Raw genomic sequence first — 19,056 nt, forward strand, 5'->3', positions numbered from 1 at the left:
TCCCAGAGCGGTGTGGCCCATGACAGGGCTTTTCCAGACAGAAGGCTGACTACGAAAGCCACCTTAGACCTTTCAGTAGGAAACTGGTCCGACATCATCTCCATGTGCAGGGAACATTGCGAAAGAAAGCCACGGCAAAACTTAGAGTCCCCATTAAATTTGTCCGGCAAGGACAGGCGGAGGCTAGGAGTGGCCACTCGCTGCGGAAGAGGTGCAGGAGCTGGCGGAGGAGATGATTGCTGCTGAAGTTGTGACTGAAGTTGCTGCACAATGGTGAATACTTCCGACAGCTGGTGGGTTAGATGGGCGATCTGTCGGGATTGCTGGGCGACCACCGTGGTGATATCAGAGATATAAGGCAGAGGGACGTCAGCGGGATCCATGGCCGGATCTACAGTCACGATGCCGGCTGGCAGGTAGTGGATCCTCTGTGCCAGAGAGGGATGGCGAGGACCGCGCTAGTGGACCGGTTCTAAGCCACTACAGGTTTTCACCAGAGCCCGCCGCAAAGCGGGATGGTCTTGCTGCGGCGGTAGTGACCAGGTCGTATCCACTAGCAATGGCTCACCTCTCTGACTGCTGAAGATAGGCGAGGTACAAGGGAGTAGGCAGAAGCAAAGTCGGACGTAGCAGAAGGTCGGGGGCAGGCGGCAAGGTTCGTAGTCAGGGGAGATAGCAGAAGTTCTGGTACACAGGCTATAAACACACAAAACGCTTTCACTAGGCACAAGGGCAACAAGATCCGGCAAGGAAGTGCATGGGAGGAGGTTAGATATAGTCAGGGACCAGGTGGAAGCCAATTAAGCTAATTGGGCCAGGCACCAATCATTGGTGCACTGGCCCTTTAAATCTCAGGGAGCTGGCGCGCGCGCGCCCTAGAGAGCGGAGCCGCGCGCGCCAGCACATGACAGCAGGGGACGGGAACGGGTAAGTGACCTGGGATGCGATTCGCGAGCGGGCGCGTCCCGCTGTGCGAATCGCATCCCCAACGGCCATGACAGAGCAGCGCTCCCGGTCAGCGGGACTGACCGGGGAGCTGCAGGGAGAAAGACGCCGTGAGCGCTCCGGGGAGGAGCGGGGGCCCGGAGCGCTAGGCGTAACAGTGTTTAGAGGTATAAAGCTCTTCCTCGGATGTGGTATGGCAGTATTACAACAAAAAACAAAAGAAGCATACAATAGTGCCATTATGACATCACAGGGATCAGATGCCATAGTTGCTAATCTCTGAATTATTATTTGTAAAACACAAGATCAATACATAAAAGAAAGACTAATAAAATCTTTATAATCTATAATGTATGAAATAAAGTTAATGAGCTGGCACAGAGAATATGGATATAATTGCACTCTATTCCGTAACACGGACCAGTTGGGTAACTGCTATGCAATGACTACAGATAGCCTTCCTTCTATTAGTCTCTCCTCACCAATGCTACTCTCTCATTTCCTTGACTACTGATACTACCACTGCCCGTCTCCACACCTGTTTACCTTCTGACTTGGAATAATTTAGTAACTACATAACAGTGTACAATTGAAGGAAGGCAGTTTGTAGTCATTGCATAGCAGTTGCAAAATTGGTCTGTGTTAGGGTACGCTCACACGAGCGGATTTTCGCAGCGTATTTCGCTGCGGATCCGACGCTGAAGGACCCTCTGTATTCTGCCTTCACATGTGACTGCTCGTAGCGGCAATACACCGCTACGTGCAGACACACTGAAGCGATGTGCGAGTCGCTGCGCATGCGCGGTGTACTCGCACACATCGCGGCCGCTCTCCCTGCTCAATGAGCTAGGCCGAGAGCTGCCACGATGTGCGAGTATACTGCGCATGCGTGCGCGACTCGCACATCGCACTGTCTGCTCGTAGCGGCGTATTGCCTCTCCGAGCAGGCACATGTAAAGGCAGAATACAGAGGTCCTTCAGCGGCGGATCTGCAGCGTAAAATACACTGCAAATACGCTCGTGTGAACGTACCCTTAGGCTAGGTTTGTACTTGTGTTTTTTTGCAATAGCAAAATAAAAACGCCCATTCTGCCACATGGCGTTTTTTTTTTTTGTGAAAAAACGATGCGGCCAGATGAGGGAATAGGGAACTGAAAAATGTCGTTTTTCAGTTTGGCGTTTTTCAAAAATGACCTCTTGTTGAGACTTTGCCATTTTTTCTGGAAAATATTGGTGTTTTCCTCCCATAGAAGTCTATGGGAGTGAAAAAGCGCCAAGAAAAATGCCATGTGAGTTTTTGTCAGCGGTTTTTATTCTTTTTTGGACTTAAGCGATCCAAAAAAGTGATGGAGATACCTTTTTTTATAAAAATTTCATAGGGTACCATTAAAAAAATTTTATAAAAAAGATACAGTAGTGATGGAAAAAATTGTATTTAACAAAATTGATCTTTTTTAAACCAAAATTTTTATAAATTTTTAAACAGGGATCAATTTATGTGGGTAGGTAGGGCACTAAAAATGTAGCCGACAATAATAATTTTTTTTTTTTTTTTTAAACATTTTTTAGGTAGTACTACTACTCCCAGCATGGAACACACTGTTCCATGATGGGAGTAGTAGTACCTGTACTAATTGACAGATCGCCCTGACTCCGTTGCGATCCTCCTGTATAATGTATAGATGCGGCTGGCTTCTCTTCTACGGTCCCCTGCACTGCCGTATATATACACCTATTCATATTTCCCACAACTCTGTGCAGGGGTGCAGGGGACCATAGAAGAGCGACTGGCCATATCTATACATTATGCAGGATAATCACTGCAGGTGTCAGGAGTGACACTCGCTGCCATCTGGTCATATATCTACTGCCCAGCGAGAACTTACAGTGAGCCTGAAATGTGTATACAGTATACACATTGTTGGCTCACTTAACCACTTGCTGAGCTGTGCGCCCAGCAAGGAAAGAGTTAACTTACACTGCTGGACAGTGTAGGTTAACCCTTTGGGCAGTATACACTATATACAGCTATAAATAAATAGCTGTATATAGTGTATAAAGAAGACGAAGTCCGATTACCTCCCTCCAGTCCTGGCTGGGTCCGTGTAGCTCCGCTGCCTAGTGATGACGTCATTAGGGGTGGGGCTTCAGACGGGAGCCAGGCTGGTAAGGGTGTGAGGCTCTGTTCACATTGTACATTATGTAAAATTGTGAACAGACCCATCTGGCAGTGTCTTTCCAGACAGGGAAACTCCAGCTGTTGCTAAATTACAACTCCCGGCATGCCCAGACAACCGAAACATGCAACAATTGGAGGCTCCCTGTTGGGAAACACATTGCATCATGGGCACTCTCCCCAGCGGAGTGCGCCAAAAATGTACTTATCAATTTTTTTGTGTTTTTTTTTCTTCTTGTTTCAGATCTGTGTATGCAGAGGATTACTGCGGATTCGTAGGACTACTGCGAATGAACTGGATTTTGTTAACGAGTTAACAAGTTAACAAGTGCTGTGAAGGAGTGTTTTTTAAAATAAAATAATTTTTCCAATGTGTCGTGTTTTTTTTTCTTATTGAATTTTCAAGCTTGGTAGTGGAAACCGTCTTATTGACGGAATCCATTACTAAGCCGGGGCTTAGCGTTAGACCCCAAAAAAGAAAAAAACGCATTGGGTTTCCCATATTTTTATTCTCAGCCAGATACCAAACAAGCAGCAACAGCCTGGCGTTACCAGGGTGGGCGAGGACCATTATTACTGGCCCTCCCCAGCCTATATAACGCCAGCCTGTTACCGCCTAGGCGCACCATTTTTGATGCTCCAAGCCTGTTGGTACCGACTCTTCCAGGCACCCCTGTGGCGGTGGGTACCTGGTTAATAATTAGGAGGTTAGCACTAGCGGTTTTGGGGGCTAACGTTAAGCCCTGGCTTGGTAATGAATTCCGTCTATTAGACAGCTTCCACTACTTAGCCTAAAAATTCAATAAAAAAAAAAACACAACACATTGGAAAAATTATTTTATTTTAATAAACACTCCCCCACAGCCCTTCTTAAACATTTTATTAAAAGGAAAAAAAATCCAGTTCATCTGACATAATCCATCGAATCCGCCATAATCCTCTGCATACACGGATCTGAAACGAGAAGAAAATAAAAACACAAAAAAATAGGTTAGGACATTTTTGCCACTATTCGCTCGGGAGAGCACCCATAATGCAATGTCTTCCCAAACAGAGCCTACAATTGTTGCAAAACTACAACTCCCAACATGCCCACACGTCAGTCACCCCACCAATTGAAACACAAATGAGATGCATCCATTCAAAAGACCTGTTATTTTCAATCAGGTTGCCTACAGTTGATGCATTAGTTGCAGACTGATCTAACTCCCACCAAGTGATCCCTCCACCCATTGATCTAGCAAAAGAGGAAACCTACATGTCACTCCCTCAATGTGACCAAAATTATTATGCCCTAGGAGACTTGTAATTGAATGTACAAACCAAAATAATCCTCCAATGAGGCTGCAATAAAGATAGTATTGATATTGATCCAAGGATTCATCCACATAGAGACAGAATTATATAATAAAATATAACTTTTACTAATATCCATATAAAACATTAATTAAAAATTAATAAAAAAATATTTGCATAGTGATGGACACATAGAAAGGTAACAAAAAAGTATGAATGGCCCACTTATATGAGGATGGGGGATAGGGTAACAGGTGAGTAACCTAGCACTAGACAGCCTACCGAGCCAACACTCGGTAAGTGGAGGATGTGGAGACCACCTAAATATTGTTTATGGAAAACAATGTACAATAACTACTCATGCTCCTTTACCAACGCATTTCACCCAAATGTTGGCTATGGGTTCATCAGGGGTAAAGGAGAGTTTATAGTACAATAAATACATACTCAAACAAATAACACAGTAAACACAAACCGGCCTTGACAGTTAATACAATTAGAAACAAACAGACCATAGAGATAGAGGAAACTGTCACACATTGGGTTAATGAATGCTAGTTAGAGTAAACGTAGGTGTATCAGAGTGACAGGTCATGGATGATTAATCAACAATGGACTGTCGGGGTCAAACAGATGGTAGCATAGAAGGTCCACAATAGATGGACAAACAATAGATGGATGATAATTGATAATTTACATCTATATATATATATATATATATATATATATACATATGTATATATATATATATATATATATATATATATATATATATATATATATATAGATCACAGAATAATGCAAAAATGATGCACACAAGGGAAGAAGTTCACAATCCTTGTCCTTAGTTTAAAGCGTACCCGTCAGATCACTCAAAAAAACAAAACTGTTATATGTTACTCATTATCTCATCCTGATCATGTACATGTACTTTTTTATGTGTCTATGACCTACATTTCTCTCAGAATTAGCTTTATTTCTGAAATACCTTAATTTTGTCCACCAGAAGCAGGGGGGAGCGGGTACTCACTGTGATAACCACTCCCCCTCCTCCCCCTCCCTCACTCTCCTCAGTCCAGTGCTTCCTAACCAGGGTGCCTCCAGCTGTTGCAAAACTACAGCTCCCAGCATGCCCACACATCATTTTGCTGTGCAGGCATGCTGGGAGTTTTAGTTTTGCAACAGCTAGAGGCATATGATTGTAGTCCCCCCTTTCTTACATACACACACACACACACACACACACACACGCACACACACACTGGCTTCATATATTCTTACACATACACATTAGATAGACACACTGATATACACACATACACATATATACACACACACATACATGCTGGTACACTTACTTTTTTGTCTGCAATGCAATGTGTTTCTCTCATACAGCAGACATCAGTGAGAGCCCGGCAGCAGTCTATCTCCCCCCCCCCCCTTCCCCTCCCCTTCTCTTCACATGAGTCTGCAGTGTGTACAGCCCCTCCCCCCTCCAAAACGTCCAGGAAAAAGCAGTGTACAGAGAAGGACTGAATGCATCCCAGAAGGCGGGGGGGGGGGGGGGGCAGTTATTTGAATGGCTTTTTCAGTGAGAAATACTGAAAATTTTCTAATGAAAGCAATTGCAAAATCTATTGGTTTTGCATGCTTTACAACATATCAAAAGTTTTTATTTCTGGCAGTGCCTATTTAATTTCACATAGACACCTGATGTCACAGAGGCACCTGCTGTTTAGAACATTAGAAATCACACCTCCAGCTAATGAAAATGGCATGTGATATTAGCAATATGCCGCGAGGTGTGCACAGCGCATCTGAAAATTCTGTGACCAAGAGAACAATCAATTGGACCCTAATATCTGAGTGACCAACAACTGATAAGGGATGTTATAAAGCGGTGAGTACCGGATACCCATCTAAGTGGACTCCCAGTCTTGTGATACCAATGCTAGATAGACTGGAGGCATGGACTGGAGTCCCGGGCGGCGCTAAATAGCGCAGCGGGTAATAGATAAATTACATCCATTACGGTCGATGGCATGGTAAAAAACGGCATCCCCTTAAATGGCCGTGTCGGCCGGAAGTGACATAGTGGCGATTGAGCCGAGTCGGTCCAGAATAACCCCCCCATTGAAGTAGATAGGCTCCCTGTCATCAGCTGACTAGTGAGTCAGGTCTCGGCCCTATTGCAAGCTGGGAAAAATCTGAAACAGTCATTTTGTCTGCTGTTGAAAATAAATATTGGGGTGAAAATCACATAAGAATTGTGAGAAAACCATCACACAGGTACAGACACTATATTATGTACCACACTAACTTTACAGCCCCTGTAGCATAGTCAAATAAAAAAAAAATCCTGGAAAACCCCTTTAAGTTCAGGGTATCATCATTTTTTCTTCAGGTCAGTTTCATTATTTTAGTTTTTAAAATGATTCTGTTGGGCCCTAATTAGTGATGAGCGAATCAAAGTTGACGAACCCGAATTCGTTACGAATTTCATGAAATATTCGATTTGCAACGAATGCGAATATTGCCGCGATTCAATCATGCGAATCGCTGCATTAAACTGCATTTTACAGCGTTCCAGGCTAAATGAGACCTAAAATGGCGGATCCACATGTCACTACATGGGTCAGGGGATTATGGGAGGGCAGGAAAGTACGACGGGAAGGGAGGTAGGCGGGATGACCCTGAATCACATGCGAGATGCAGCCTATCAGCATTCATTGACCCCTGTGATGTCACAGCCCTATATAATTGGCAGCTTATTTCATGCCATATGCACTGCAGAAATAGGACAAACTGCGTGTCTGTGTGTGTTACACAGACATGCTCAATTACTTATACCACAGCGTTCCACTGCCAACTTTCCTCTCTCTGCAGCGCCCCGGTCAGACCCGCTGACCGGGAGCGCTGCACTGACTCTGCCGGCGGGGATGCGATTCGCATAGCGGGACGCGCCCGCTCGCGAATCGCATCCCAAGTCACTCACCGGTCCCCGGCTTTCACGTCCTGGCGCGCGCGGCTCCGCTCCTTAGGGCGCGCGCACGCCAGCTCTCTAAGATTTAAAGGGCCAGTGCACCAATGATTGGTGCCTGGCCCAATCAGTCTGATTAGCTTCCACCTGCCCCCTGTCCATATAACCTCACTTCCCCTGCACTTCCTGGCCGGATCTTGTTGCCTTAGTGCCTAGAGAAAGCTACTACTGTGTTTACCATTACTGTGTTCCTAACCTCCTGCTATTACTATTGATTACGAACCTTGCTGCCTGCCACGACCTTCTGCTACGTCTGACCTTGCTTCTGCCTAGTCCTTCTGTCCCACGCCTTCTCAGCAGTCAGCGAGGTTGAGCCATTGCCGGTGGATACGACCTGGTTGCTAACGCCGCAGCAAGATCATCCCGCTTTGCGGCGGGCTCTGGTGAATACCTGTAGCAACCCTAGAACCGGTCCACCGACACGGTCCACGACAATCCCTCGCTGACACAGAGGATCCACATCCAGCTAGCCGAATCATAACAGTAGATCCGGCCATGGATCCCGCTGACGTGCTGCTGCCAAGTATCGCTGACATATCCACGGTGGTCGCCCAGCAATCCCGACAGATCGCCCAACAAGGTCACCAGCTGTCGCACTTGACCACCATGTTACAGCAACTTCAGTCGCAGCTACAGCAGCTGCAACAGCAGCTACCATCTCCTCCGCCAGCTCCTGCACCTCCTCCGCAGCGAGTGGCCGCTCCTAACCTCCGCTTGCCCCTGCCGGACAAATTTGATGGGGACTCTAGACTCTGCCGTGGTTTCCTGTCACAATGTTCCCTACATTTGGAAATGTTGTCGGACCAATTTCCTACAGAACGGTCGAAGGTGGCTTTCGTGGTTAGTCTCCTGTCTGGGAAGGCTTTGTCATGGGCCACACCGCTCTGGGACTGTGATGATCCTGTCACCGCCACTGTACAGTCCTTCTTCTCTGAGGTTCGCAGTGTCTTCGAGGAACCAGCCCGAGCTTCTTTTGCCGAAACTGCCTTCTTAAACCTGGTCCAGGGTAGTTCTTCTGTAGGCGAATACGCCATCCAATTTCGTACCCTCGCCTCTGAATTATCTTGGAACAACGAGGCTCTCTGCGCGACCTTTAAAAAAGGCCTATCCAGTAACATAAAAGATGTGCTGGCCGCACGAGAAATTCCTGCCGACCTGCATGAACTTATCCATTTGGCCACCCGCATTGACATGCGTTTTTCTGAAAGACACCAGGAACTCCGCCAGGAAAAAGACCTTGATCCCTGGGCACCTCTCTCACGGTATCCTTTGCAATCTACCCCTGTGCCTCCCGCCGAGGAGGCTATGCAAGTGGATCGGTCTCGCCTGACCCTTGATGAGAGGTCTCGCCGTAGGGATAAAAATCTATGTCTGTACTGCGCTAGTACCGAACATTTCTTGGTGGATTGCCCTATTCGTCCTCCACGTCTGGAAAACGCACGCTCGCACCCAGCTCACGTGGGTCTGGCGTCTCTTGGTACGAAGTCTGCTTCTCCATGTCTCACTGTGCCCGTGCCGATTTCTCCTTCTGCCAACTCCTCCTTCTCAGCCGTGGCCGTCGTGGACTCTGGTTCTTCTGGAAATTATTATTCTGGCCTCTTTGCTTGATAGGTACTACATCCCGGTGGCCCGTCTCGTCAAGCCGCTCTACATTTCTTCGGTCAACGGAGTGAAGTTGCACTGCACTGTGCGTTACCGCACAGAGCCCCTGCTTATGAACATTGGACTGCATCACGAGAAAATTGAATTTTTGGTCCTACCCAACTGCACCTCTGAAGTCCTCCTCGGTCTGCCATGGCTCCAGCTTCATTCTCCCACCCTGGACTGGACCACCGGGGAGATCAAGAATTGGGGTCCTGTTTGCCGCAAGAAATGCCTCACATCTGCTCCCAGCCCCGTCTGTCGGGCCTCAGTGTCTCCTCCTGTGCCTGGTCTCCCCAAGGCTTATCAGGACTGTGCCGTGCCTCCTCATAGCCCCCGTCCTGGTGACACCCTGCCCTGTGACATGCTTCTCCCTCTGCTCCCCCTCCCCATTCCTTCTGTACTGCCTGCTGTTGATCTGTATACCCAGGACTTCTCTGTCCTCCAGAAGGAGACTCTACAATCGCTCCCAAAGTCCTCGTCCCTGGTGGAGCGACAACCGGACAAAAAGAAGGGGAGACCTAAGGGGGGGGGGGGGTTCTGTTACGCCGAGCGCTCCGGGTCCCTGCTCCTCCCCGGAGCGCTCGCGGCGTTCCTCTCTCTGCAGCACCCCGGTCAGACCCGCTGACCGGGAGCGCTGCACTGACTCTGCCGGCGGGGATGCGATTCGCATAGCGGGACGCGCCCGCTCGCGAATCGCATCCCAAGTCACTCACCTGACCCGGTTCCCGGCTGTCACGTCCTGGCGCGCGCGGCTCCGCTCCTTAGGGCGCGCGCGCGCCAGCTCTCTAAGATTTAAAGGGCCAGTGCACCAATGATTGGTGCCTGGCCCAATCAGTCTGATTAGCTTCCACCTGCCCCCTGTCCATATAACCTCACTTCCCCTGCACTTCCTGGCCGGATCTTGTTGCCTTAGTGCCTAGAGAAAGCTACTGCTGTGTTTACCATTACTGTGTTCCTGACCTCCTGCTATTACTATTGACTATGAACCTTGCTGCCTGCCCCGACCTTCTGCTACGTCTGACCTTGCTTCTGCCTAGTCCTTCTGTACCACGCCTTCTCAGCAGTCAGCGAGGTTGAGCCATTGCCGGTGGATACGACCTGATTGCTACCGCCGCAGCAAGACCATCCCGCTTTGTGGCGGGCTCTGGTGAATACCTGTAGCAACCCTAGAACCGGTCCACCGACACGGTCCACGCCAATCCCTTGCTGACACAGAGGATCCACATCCAGCTAGCCGAATCATAACAAACCTTATCACTGGAGGCAGGAAAGATTTTTTTCCACAAGAAATCATCTGCTGCTTATAATAGTCTGTAGTCGGTTTAAAAACCAGTTCACACCATTCTTAACACTCTGTAACAGAGTGTAATTTAGGGTTTAATCCCCATTTTTTTTTTTTTGTCGTGCTGCAATGTTATGTCCTGCTGCTGTGCAAAAATATGTTTTTTCAGCGGACTGTACTGCATTTGTCTGCCCTCATGCGTGCATACCACATACCTACATCAAAGCAGTCTACTATTTTGTATCTGTAACAAGTCTAGATACTGGGAAAGTCCAACGTCTGGTGTTTTACAAAAATAGAGTTTTTTGGCTTCTTGTTGCGCATTTTTTTTGCCCTCATACGTGCATAACGCATACGTACATCTAATAAGTGTACCCTATTGTACCCGTTAATCTGTCAAGGGCCTACATACTGTGAAAATCCAATCAACAGTGCTCACTGGCTGGTGTTTTACAAAACTTACAGAGTTTTTAGGCTCATTGTAGGGCATTTTTCTGCCCTCATAAGTGCATACCACATACCTACATCAAAGCACTCTACTATTTTGTATCTGTACATCTGTAACAAGTCCAAATACTGGTAAAGTCCAGGCAAAAGTAATCACCGGTTGGTGTTTCACGAAAATAAGTTTTCCAAGTGTACTATAGAGCCTTTTTATGCATACCACATACCTAGAAATAAGTAGTGTGCTTTTTTGCACCTGTTAATCTGAAACAAACCTACATACAGTGAAAGGCAAGGGAATAGTAACCACCGGCTGGTGTGTTACGAAAATACGTTTTCCAAGTCTACTATAGAGCCTTTTTTTTGTCATATGTGCATAGCTAATCTAAGTAGTGTGCTTTTTTGAACCTGTTAATCTGCAACAAGCCCACATACAGTGAAAGGCGTGTAGTGAAGCGTATTTTACTCCCCTTCTATACGCACTAAGTATGTCAGGCAGAGAAGTGCCAGGACGTGCTCAGAGGAGTGGAAGATGCCTAAATTTATCAGGCAGAGGTCGCAACAGACTAGGGGTGAGTGGAAGCAGGATTTGCAGCGAGAGGCCTGCGCTCCCAGTATCAGCTACCGGTCGTGTCTCTACCGACAAGCCATCTGTCATCGTTGATTGTTTGGCGCGGTCATCCACGTCATCACAAGGAACATCTGATACCCCCAGTAAACAGTCGGTGGGTTCCTCAGACACAACTCTCAGTTGGCATGGCCCGGGAGCAGTCCCTGTCCGTCCATTGCCTCTGTCCTATGCTGTTCCCACCCCTAAAGAATTATCTTACTCAGTGGGTTCAGCTCCACTATTCAGTGAGGAGGATGTATTAGACGACAGTCAGAAGCTACTGCCCAGCCAAGAAGTGGAGGGGACATCTGCCTCTTCCTACGCTAGGCAAGCAATTATTGATGAGAAGGGGGAGGTGGTGTTTCCAGCATTAAGGGTCCTGAATCATACACTGTTGAGGAACCTGAGGAGGACATCAGTGACATGCAGACAGAACTCGATGATAATGAAGCCGATCGCACTTGGAAGCCGGGTGCAGAAGGGGCTTCATCAGCAGCAGCAGAAGAGGGTTGCAGGTTGCCCGTGAGGCAGCAAATGAGCCAGCAAGGTGGTAGCATGGTTGGCAGTCAGCATAGTGGCAGAAGTGGAAATTATGGAGCCAAACGTGCCCGGGGTAGGCCACCTTCTTCGTGGCAGGGGTTCCTGGAGACTGTGGCAGTAGCAGTCAAGTATGGCATACTGTTGGTGGTAAAATAATTTCCTTGGCGGTCTGGCAGTTTTTCATCAAGCATCCTGAGGAAGTTAACACAGCCAGATGCAAGATATGTCGGCAGAAGGTGAAGCAGGGACAGGGTAGCAATGTTGGCACCAAAGCCCTGCGTCAACATATGATGCGCTACCATAAAGCAGCCTGGGACAACCGTGGCTCAGATGTGGTGGTCCAGCCTGCAGCATCACCCAGTGGCACGCCACTCCCTCTTTCACCCAGCCAAGGGTCCAAAACTCAGGCGAAGGGAGTGTCATACCCTCCTACTTGTAGTCAGCCATTCCGCCAACAATCCATAGGTGAAGCCATGTCCAAGAGTATGCACCAACTCATCCAATGGCACAGAAGCTGAATGTCCTCCTTTCCAAGTTGCTGGTGCTGCAGTCCCTCCCATTTCAATTGGTGGACTCTGCACCTTTCAGAGAATTGATGGCTTGTGCCGAGCCGAGGTGGAGAATTTCTTTGCAAAGAAGGCAGTACCAGCCCTGTATAATTGTGTACAAGAGAAGGTGTGCCAGTCCTTGAGCCTATCGGTGTGTTTAAAAGTGCATGGCAGCGCCGTTGTGTGGAGCTGTAACTACGGGCAGGGACAAAACATGTCTTTTACGGCCCACTGGGTAAATGTGGTTCCTGCACAGCCACAACAGCAACTTGGACAGGTCACACCCCTTCCTCCGCCTTGCTCTCGCTCTCAGGCAGTTGGTCCCGTGCGACTCCGCCTCCTCATCCTCCACCGTGTCCTCCACTGCACGTAAAATCTCAGTGGCCCTTCATCGTACCATGTGTGTAGGGCACGGCCGTGTCACGCTGTTCTTCACATGGTTTGCCTTGGCGAACGGAGTCAGCTAGAGGAGCTAGAGGGATATTATGAGGAAGGCGAGACAGGGGACCCAGACACACCGTGGCAGTATGCAGTGGAGATGGAGGCAGGGAGTCCCTCCGAGTCACTGGCGCAAATGGCACAATGCATGCTCAGTTGCTTGCATAGTGACCCCCGAATTGTCAAAATTCGCCAGCGGGATGGCTCTCCACCTTATTGGATCCTCGCTACCGTCACAGAATGGGGGCCTTTTTTACACCCACTGAGAGGGAGGACAAGCTGAACTATTACAGAGAGATCCTAAGTAGTCAGTTGGCCAATGCCTATCGGCGACATGGTCCATCCACTCGCAGGTCTGACTCGGGGGGCCCTCTGCGCTCACCTTCCACTGCCATGGCTGCTGGGGAGGGGAGGGGTGGCAGGAGCAGTAGCAGCTCCACTATCAGCAGCCTAAGCCTACAGTCAGTGATGAGTAGCTTTCTTTACCCGCATAGTGAAGCAACTCATCAGCAGCAGGTGGACATGGAGCAGGACCTGAACCAACAGGTGGTGGCATATCTTGACATGGCAATGCCAACAAACCTTGAAGATCCGCTGGACTTCTGGGCAGCCAAACTTGATTTATGGCCGCAACTAGCAGAGTTTGCCGTGGAAAAGCTGTTCTGTCTGACCAGTAGTGTGCCATCAGAGCGGGTGTTTAGTGCGGCCGGGGCCATAGTCACCCCAAGGCGAACTCGTCTGTCCACTAAAAATGTGGAGAGACTGACCTTTGTGAAGATGAATCAGGCATGGATCAGCCAGGATTTCCACCCACCAAAGCCAGATGCCTCAGAGTAGATTGACAATGCTGCTTCACCAACACTTCACAATTATGGTTATGAAACCCTATTGGGTTATTAATTAGGGTTATGAAACCCTCTTGGGTACTGCAAATGCCTGCTCCGGACTGATCCGGTTTCTTTCATGAACTACTTACCTTACTGATGCTTCTGGCCTTGGGCCTTTAATTTTTGGATGTTTAGCAGTAGCTAAATACATGCTTAATGCAAATTTTAACATTGATCTTTAAATGTAAGGGGTTATGAAACCCTCTTGGGTACTGCAAATGCCTGCTCCTGACTGATCCCGTGTCTTTCAGGAACTACTTGCCTCACTGATGCTTCTGGCCTTGGGCCTTTAATTTTTTGGATGTTTGCACTAGCTACATACATGCTTAATTGAAAATTAAAAATTGATCATGCAATGTAAGGGGTTATGAAAGCCTCTTGAGTACAGCTGATGCCCTCTCCTGACTCTGTGTTTCAGGAACTACTTGGCTTATCGATGCTTCTGGGCTTGGGCCTTAAATTTTTGGATGCTTAGAACGAGCTAAACATATGCTGAAATTTCAACATTGATATGTGTGGTGTCCCGGTACCACATCCTATACGGTACCTGTATATAGGTCCCCATATCCAGAGTCCCTAGGACGTTGGGGTCCTTCTTATTTAGTCCACCCCTTGTCACCTCTCATCTAGATAGTAGCTATCTTACAGTTTACTCAGGATTTATATAAATATAATTGTATAAATGTGTATACGTGGTTAATTACCTGTGCGGAGCGTGGCAGGACCTGCGGGTCAAGTAATCAGGTAAACTCTATGGTTTTTTGCTTAAGGACCTTTGGAGGTCCCTGTGACTTATTGCGCCCATAATTCCTTGCAACAGTGAGTGACAGACCAACTAAAACGGCCCGCCCCTGCCCATATAAGGGAGTGGCGGCCATAGCTCACTCTCGTGTTCCCCGGGCTTTCATGAGAGAAGGATCTGCACTGCTGTCATCAGTGAGTTTAGGCCTGAGCCTTGCGGCGACGGCTGATCATTACTAAACCGTGAGTGTATCAATCCCTAAGCACTCCCAAGCAAGATCACTGGACCTTATCTATCCCCTAAATCCGGAAGGATCTTCGCAATTAATCCTAAATTCAGCGACTTATAAAACAAGTCAAGGTCCGCAACAACTGCCAGTCACTGAAGTGTATAGAGACTGCATTGATGAGACTGTTACTGTTCATTGGATGTATCGCAAGCCTTTAAGTAACGTATATCCAAGTTCAAGTTCAACTATCTTGTGGATCTTCAGTCATTATTCATATGCACCTGTCGTTACTGGGAAGGGCGGCGATAGGCCACAGAATTATCTCAGCATACTAGCCCTCCGCCTGGCATCACGAACTATAACGAACTTAACACCTGATATATCAAAGCAATACCCTGACTGCATTACCCCTACCCCAGAGGCCTACCACAAAGCCTTTTTGGCGTTTCACAAACAGGATTCGGATGTGTGCCTACTACAGTGTCCACTAGTGAAAGTGTACTCCCCCCAGAAAAATAACTTTATTCATGTACTGTGATTTATACTCCGGAGTAAGGGGATGCGCGCACGGTGCTGTGTAAAGGAAGTGTGCATGTAAAGTAAGGGGGAGGCGAACAGCACAGCGGAGTTACAAGCTGTGAAAGGAAGAACTGAAGTGAGCGCGGGGCCCTCCTGCCCACGTGATCCAGAGACCCCGCCCACCGAAGCTCTCGGTGCCGCAGAGGCCATTTTGTTTGATTCTAGTGCCGGAAACCAACAAAAAGAGAGAGTTCAGCGCGGGAAAAGGCGCAGAGTGCGACAACGGGTTGGAAGCTGTAAAGAGCCGGAACAGTACGGGACTCTGAGACACCAGATTGCCGAATTGAAGTCCTATATAGAGTCACTTCAGCTGCCGATCAACGGACTCAAATTTCAATTAAAAGCTATTGAGTTTCAAGTCACAGCTCTCAAATTTGAAATCTACGCTCTCAAGTTCCAGATTAGAGAACAACTGCGTATCTCCTCGGGACCTAGGAATTCAAGATCTGTTTAAAGGGCCAGCATACCAGATACAGAGATGTCAGAACCTGCAGCCCCACAGTCTCCATCTGAACAGCAAGGGGGCGATGCTTCAGTGGCCCCACCAATGGGGTCTCCACCCCAAGTCAGAAGGGTGTTGCTGCCTTCACCAACACCTTGTACCTCACAAAGACGTACTCTACCTGTGATTCCAGCAAGACCTCCATCACAGGTGGAGCAGGACCCAGCAAGTCCACCTCCAGTCTCTCCCTGTTGCTGCACCTGTCTTCTTGGGGAATCCTGTGCTTCCCACCTACAATGGTGACCCTTTTACATTGAGAGACTTTAAAGAAAAGTTTTACAGCCTCTTCGGATTTTATGCATTACCCCCTCACTAACAGATACAGCTGCTTCTGGGACAGCTCCAGGGACCCGCCTTGGAGGAACTTCGCACCTGGCCGGCGGCTGATAATGCCACAGTGGGACAGATTTTTGAAGGACTTTCTCAAGTATTTGAATCTCATTCTCCCTCGGAGGTACGCCTCAGACTATATGAACAACGTCAGAAGCCGGGTGAGACTCTCAGAGCATATGCAGTAGCTTTACAGAACGCATTAGAGGCGGTACAGAAGTTGGACGGCATCACGCCCGATCAGGGCAACTGAGTACTGATGGACCGCTTTACAGAAGGGGCACTGAACAAATGGGACAAGGCCCAACTAAGGATGCTGGCTGTGCAAAATCCCGACATGGCTTTCCCAGCTTTTAAGAGACTAGCAGTTAAAGTGATAGATTCAGGACCTCAGACAGAGGAGGCTAGTGTTTCCGCTACAGAATCTCCGGGGCCCTCGCCCCAGCCGCCTGTCCCTTCTCAGTCAGCCCCGCCAACACCTTCTTCTAGCCCTTGGACAGCTGACCTACAGGACATTAAACAGGACTTTGAGCAGTTAGCCAAGGCCTTTAAAGAAATGGCGGTAAAGCCAAACCCTTCTAGATCTGCAACCCCGCCACCGAAGAGACCTGACCCCCGCCCTGCTGGTCCACCTGATACTCCTCCTGTGAGACCACCTGGAAGTCAGAGACCTGTCTGAAGCTATTGTAACAAGAATGGACACTGGAAGAGCCAATGTTGGGCTTTAAACGGGCGTCCCCTGGGGTCGAGGACCGCACCCCAGGAGTAGTGGCTGAAGGTCCAGAATCAACCAGCGACAAGAAAGGACTGTCTATGTATGTAGCTTCTTGTCCTTATGTACAGGTGATAGTTTAAGGTATCCGGTTACAAGCTCTGATAGATACGGGGTCTCAGGTGTCCACTGTTCCGCAGGGGGTTTTCTATAAGTATTGGGGCCCAAAAAGGTTGTGTGAACCTCAGGAAGCGGAGTTTAGAGTAATTGCAGGGAACAGGAAACCAGTACCCAGGCATGGCTACTGGGAGCCCACGGTGCAGGTGGGAAAGCATGTCCTAGAAAGGCAGGGTGTGATTATCACCAATGTTAGGGATGAAGGAGCAGCTGATTTCATCTTAGGTATGAATATTATGAGGCGCTGTTTTGATGTTATTGTCTGTGCACTGCATACATCTCTCCCTCACTTGTCACCCCCAGGTCGGCGAGCTGCCCAACACCACCTCAAAATCCTCCAAGCAGAACAGAAGTTTGTGAATCATCAAGGAGAAATCTGTCGAGTAAGGATTCAAGATATACGAGCCGTTAGTCTACAGCCACAGACGGAGACAGTTATTTGGTGTCGTGCCCGACCCGGGGTGAAAAATCAAGATTACCAAGCGCTCTTGGAGCCCATCCTACTGGGAGATTGCCCCTTGGTGTGAGCCGCTAGAAGCCTGGTAACAGTACGTAATTGGAAAGTTCCGGTGAGACTTATTAATCGCTCTCAAATTGCTGTCCGACTACCCAGGTATACCCTGGTAGCTACCCTGCACCATTTAGACGTCAGAGATGTGGTCTCGAAGTCACAAGTCATTCAACGAGGACCTGACCAGAATCCTGGGGAACCTTGGTGGAGCCAACTACAAATAGGAGACGAAGATACCCCAAAGGAACAGGTGGAAGGAGTCATCCAGGTCGCTAAGAAATATCAAGAAGCTTTCAGCAAGTTCCCCTCAGACTTTGGCAGGACCACCATGATCAAACATAGGATCCTCACTGGGGACAGTCCACCCATTAAGGAAAGACATCTCCCTGTGGCTCTTGGGATGTATCAGACCATAAAGAAAATGCTCGTGGAGATGAAAGAAGCTGATGTCATCCAGGACAGCCAGAGTCCTTGGGCTGCACCTTTGGTCCTGGTGAAGAAAATAGATGGGACTATCCGCTTCTGCGTGGACTACCGGAAGTTGAACAGAATAACTCATAAGGATGCCTATCTTATCCCCAGTATTGAAGAATCCTTGACTGCATTGGAGTCTGCCGCCTACTTTTCCACACTGGATCTGACTAGCGGTTACTGGCAGGTGCCAATGGCGGAAGAGGATCGAGAGAAGACCGCATTTGTGACCCTCATGGGTCTCTTCGAGTTCAAAAGTATGCCCTTTGGACTGTGCAATGCACCGGCTACTTTCCAACGCTTAATGGAACGATGCTTGGGGCATCTTAACTTTCAGAGTGTTCTGTTGTATTTAGATGATGTCATCATCTATTCCCGGACATATCAGGAACACCTGGATCACCTGAAAGAAGTTTTCCAAGTCCTTATCCAACATGGACTCAAAGTTAAACCTTCCAAATGTCACTTGCTAAAGCCACAAGTACACTATCTGGGACATGTCGTCAGTGCTCAAGGAGTCCAACCTGATCCAGACAAAGTGAGTGCTGTGAAAGACTGGCCTACACCCAGGACGGTACGGGACGTCCGAAGTTTCCTGGGATTTGCTGGTTATTAGCGACGCTTCATCCCCCATTTTGCTCAAATTGCTGGACCCTTAACCGAGTTAATGAGAGGGACTGCCTGGGACAATTATAATGGGAGGCTCCCCATACAGTGGGCTGAAGAACAAGAAGATGCCTTTCGAGCCCTGAAGTACCCCCTCACGGAACCCCCCATTTTGGCGTATCCTGACTGCAGCCTGCCATTCCGTTTATACACAGACGCTAGCTTCGAAGGTCTGGGAGCAGTCTTATCTCAGGTGCAAGATGGCAAGGAAAGGGTGATTGCCTATGCCAGCCGACATCTCTGAGGTGCTGAAAAGTATGACGCCAATTATAGCTCCTTCAAACCGG

The 19,056-nt window shown here is 48.3% G+C and overlaps 1 protein-coding gene across 1 annotated transcript in view; it reads right to left on the bottom strand.

Moving 5' to 3' along the window:
• Nucleotides 1–19,056, bottom strand: part of LOC130284250 (uncharacterized) — a 67,435-nt gene that overhangs the window by 15,455 nt on the left and 32,924 nt on the right. The gene's annotated exons all lie outside the window — the stretch shown is intronic.

Source organism: Hyla sarda, chromosome 8 (assembly GCF_029499605.1).
Source record: "Hyla sarda isolate aHylSar1 chromosome 8, aHylSar1.hap1, whole genome shotgun sequence".
Taxonomy (NCBI): Eukaryota; Metazoa; Chordata; class Amphibia; order Anura; family Hylidae; genus Hyla; species Hyla sarda.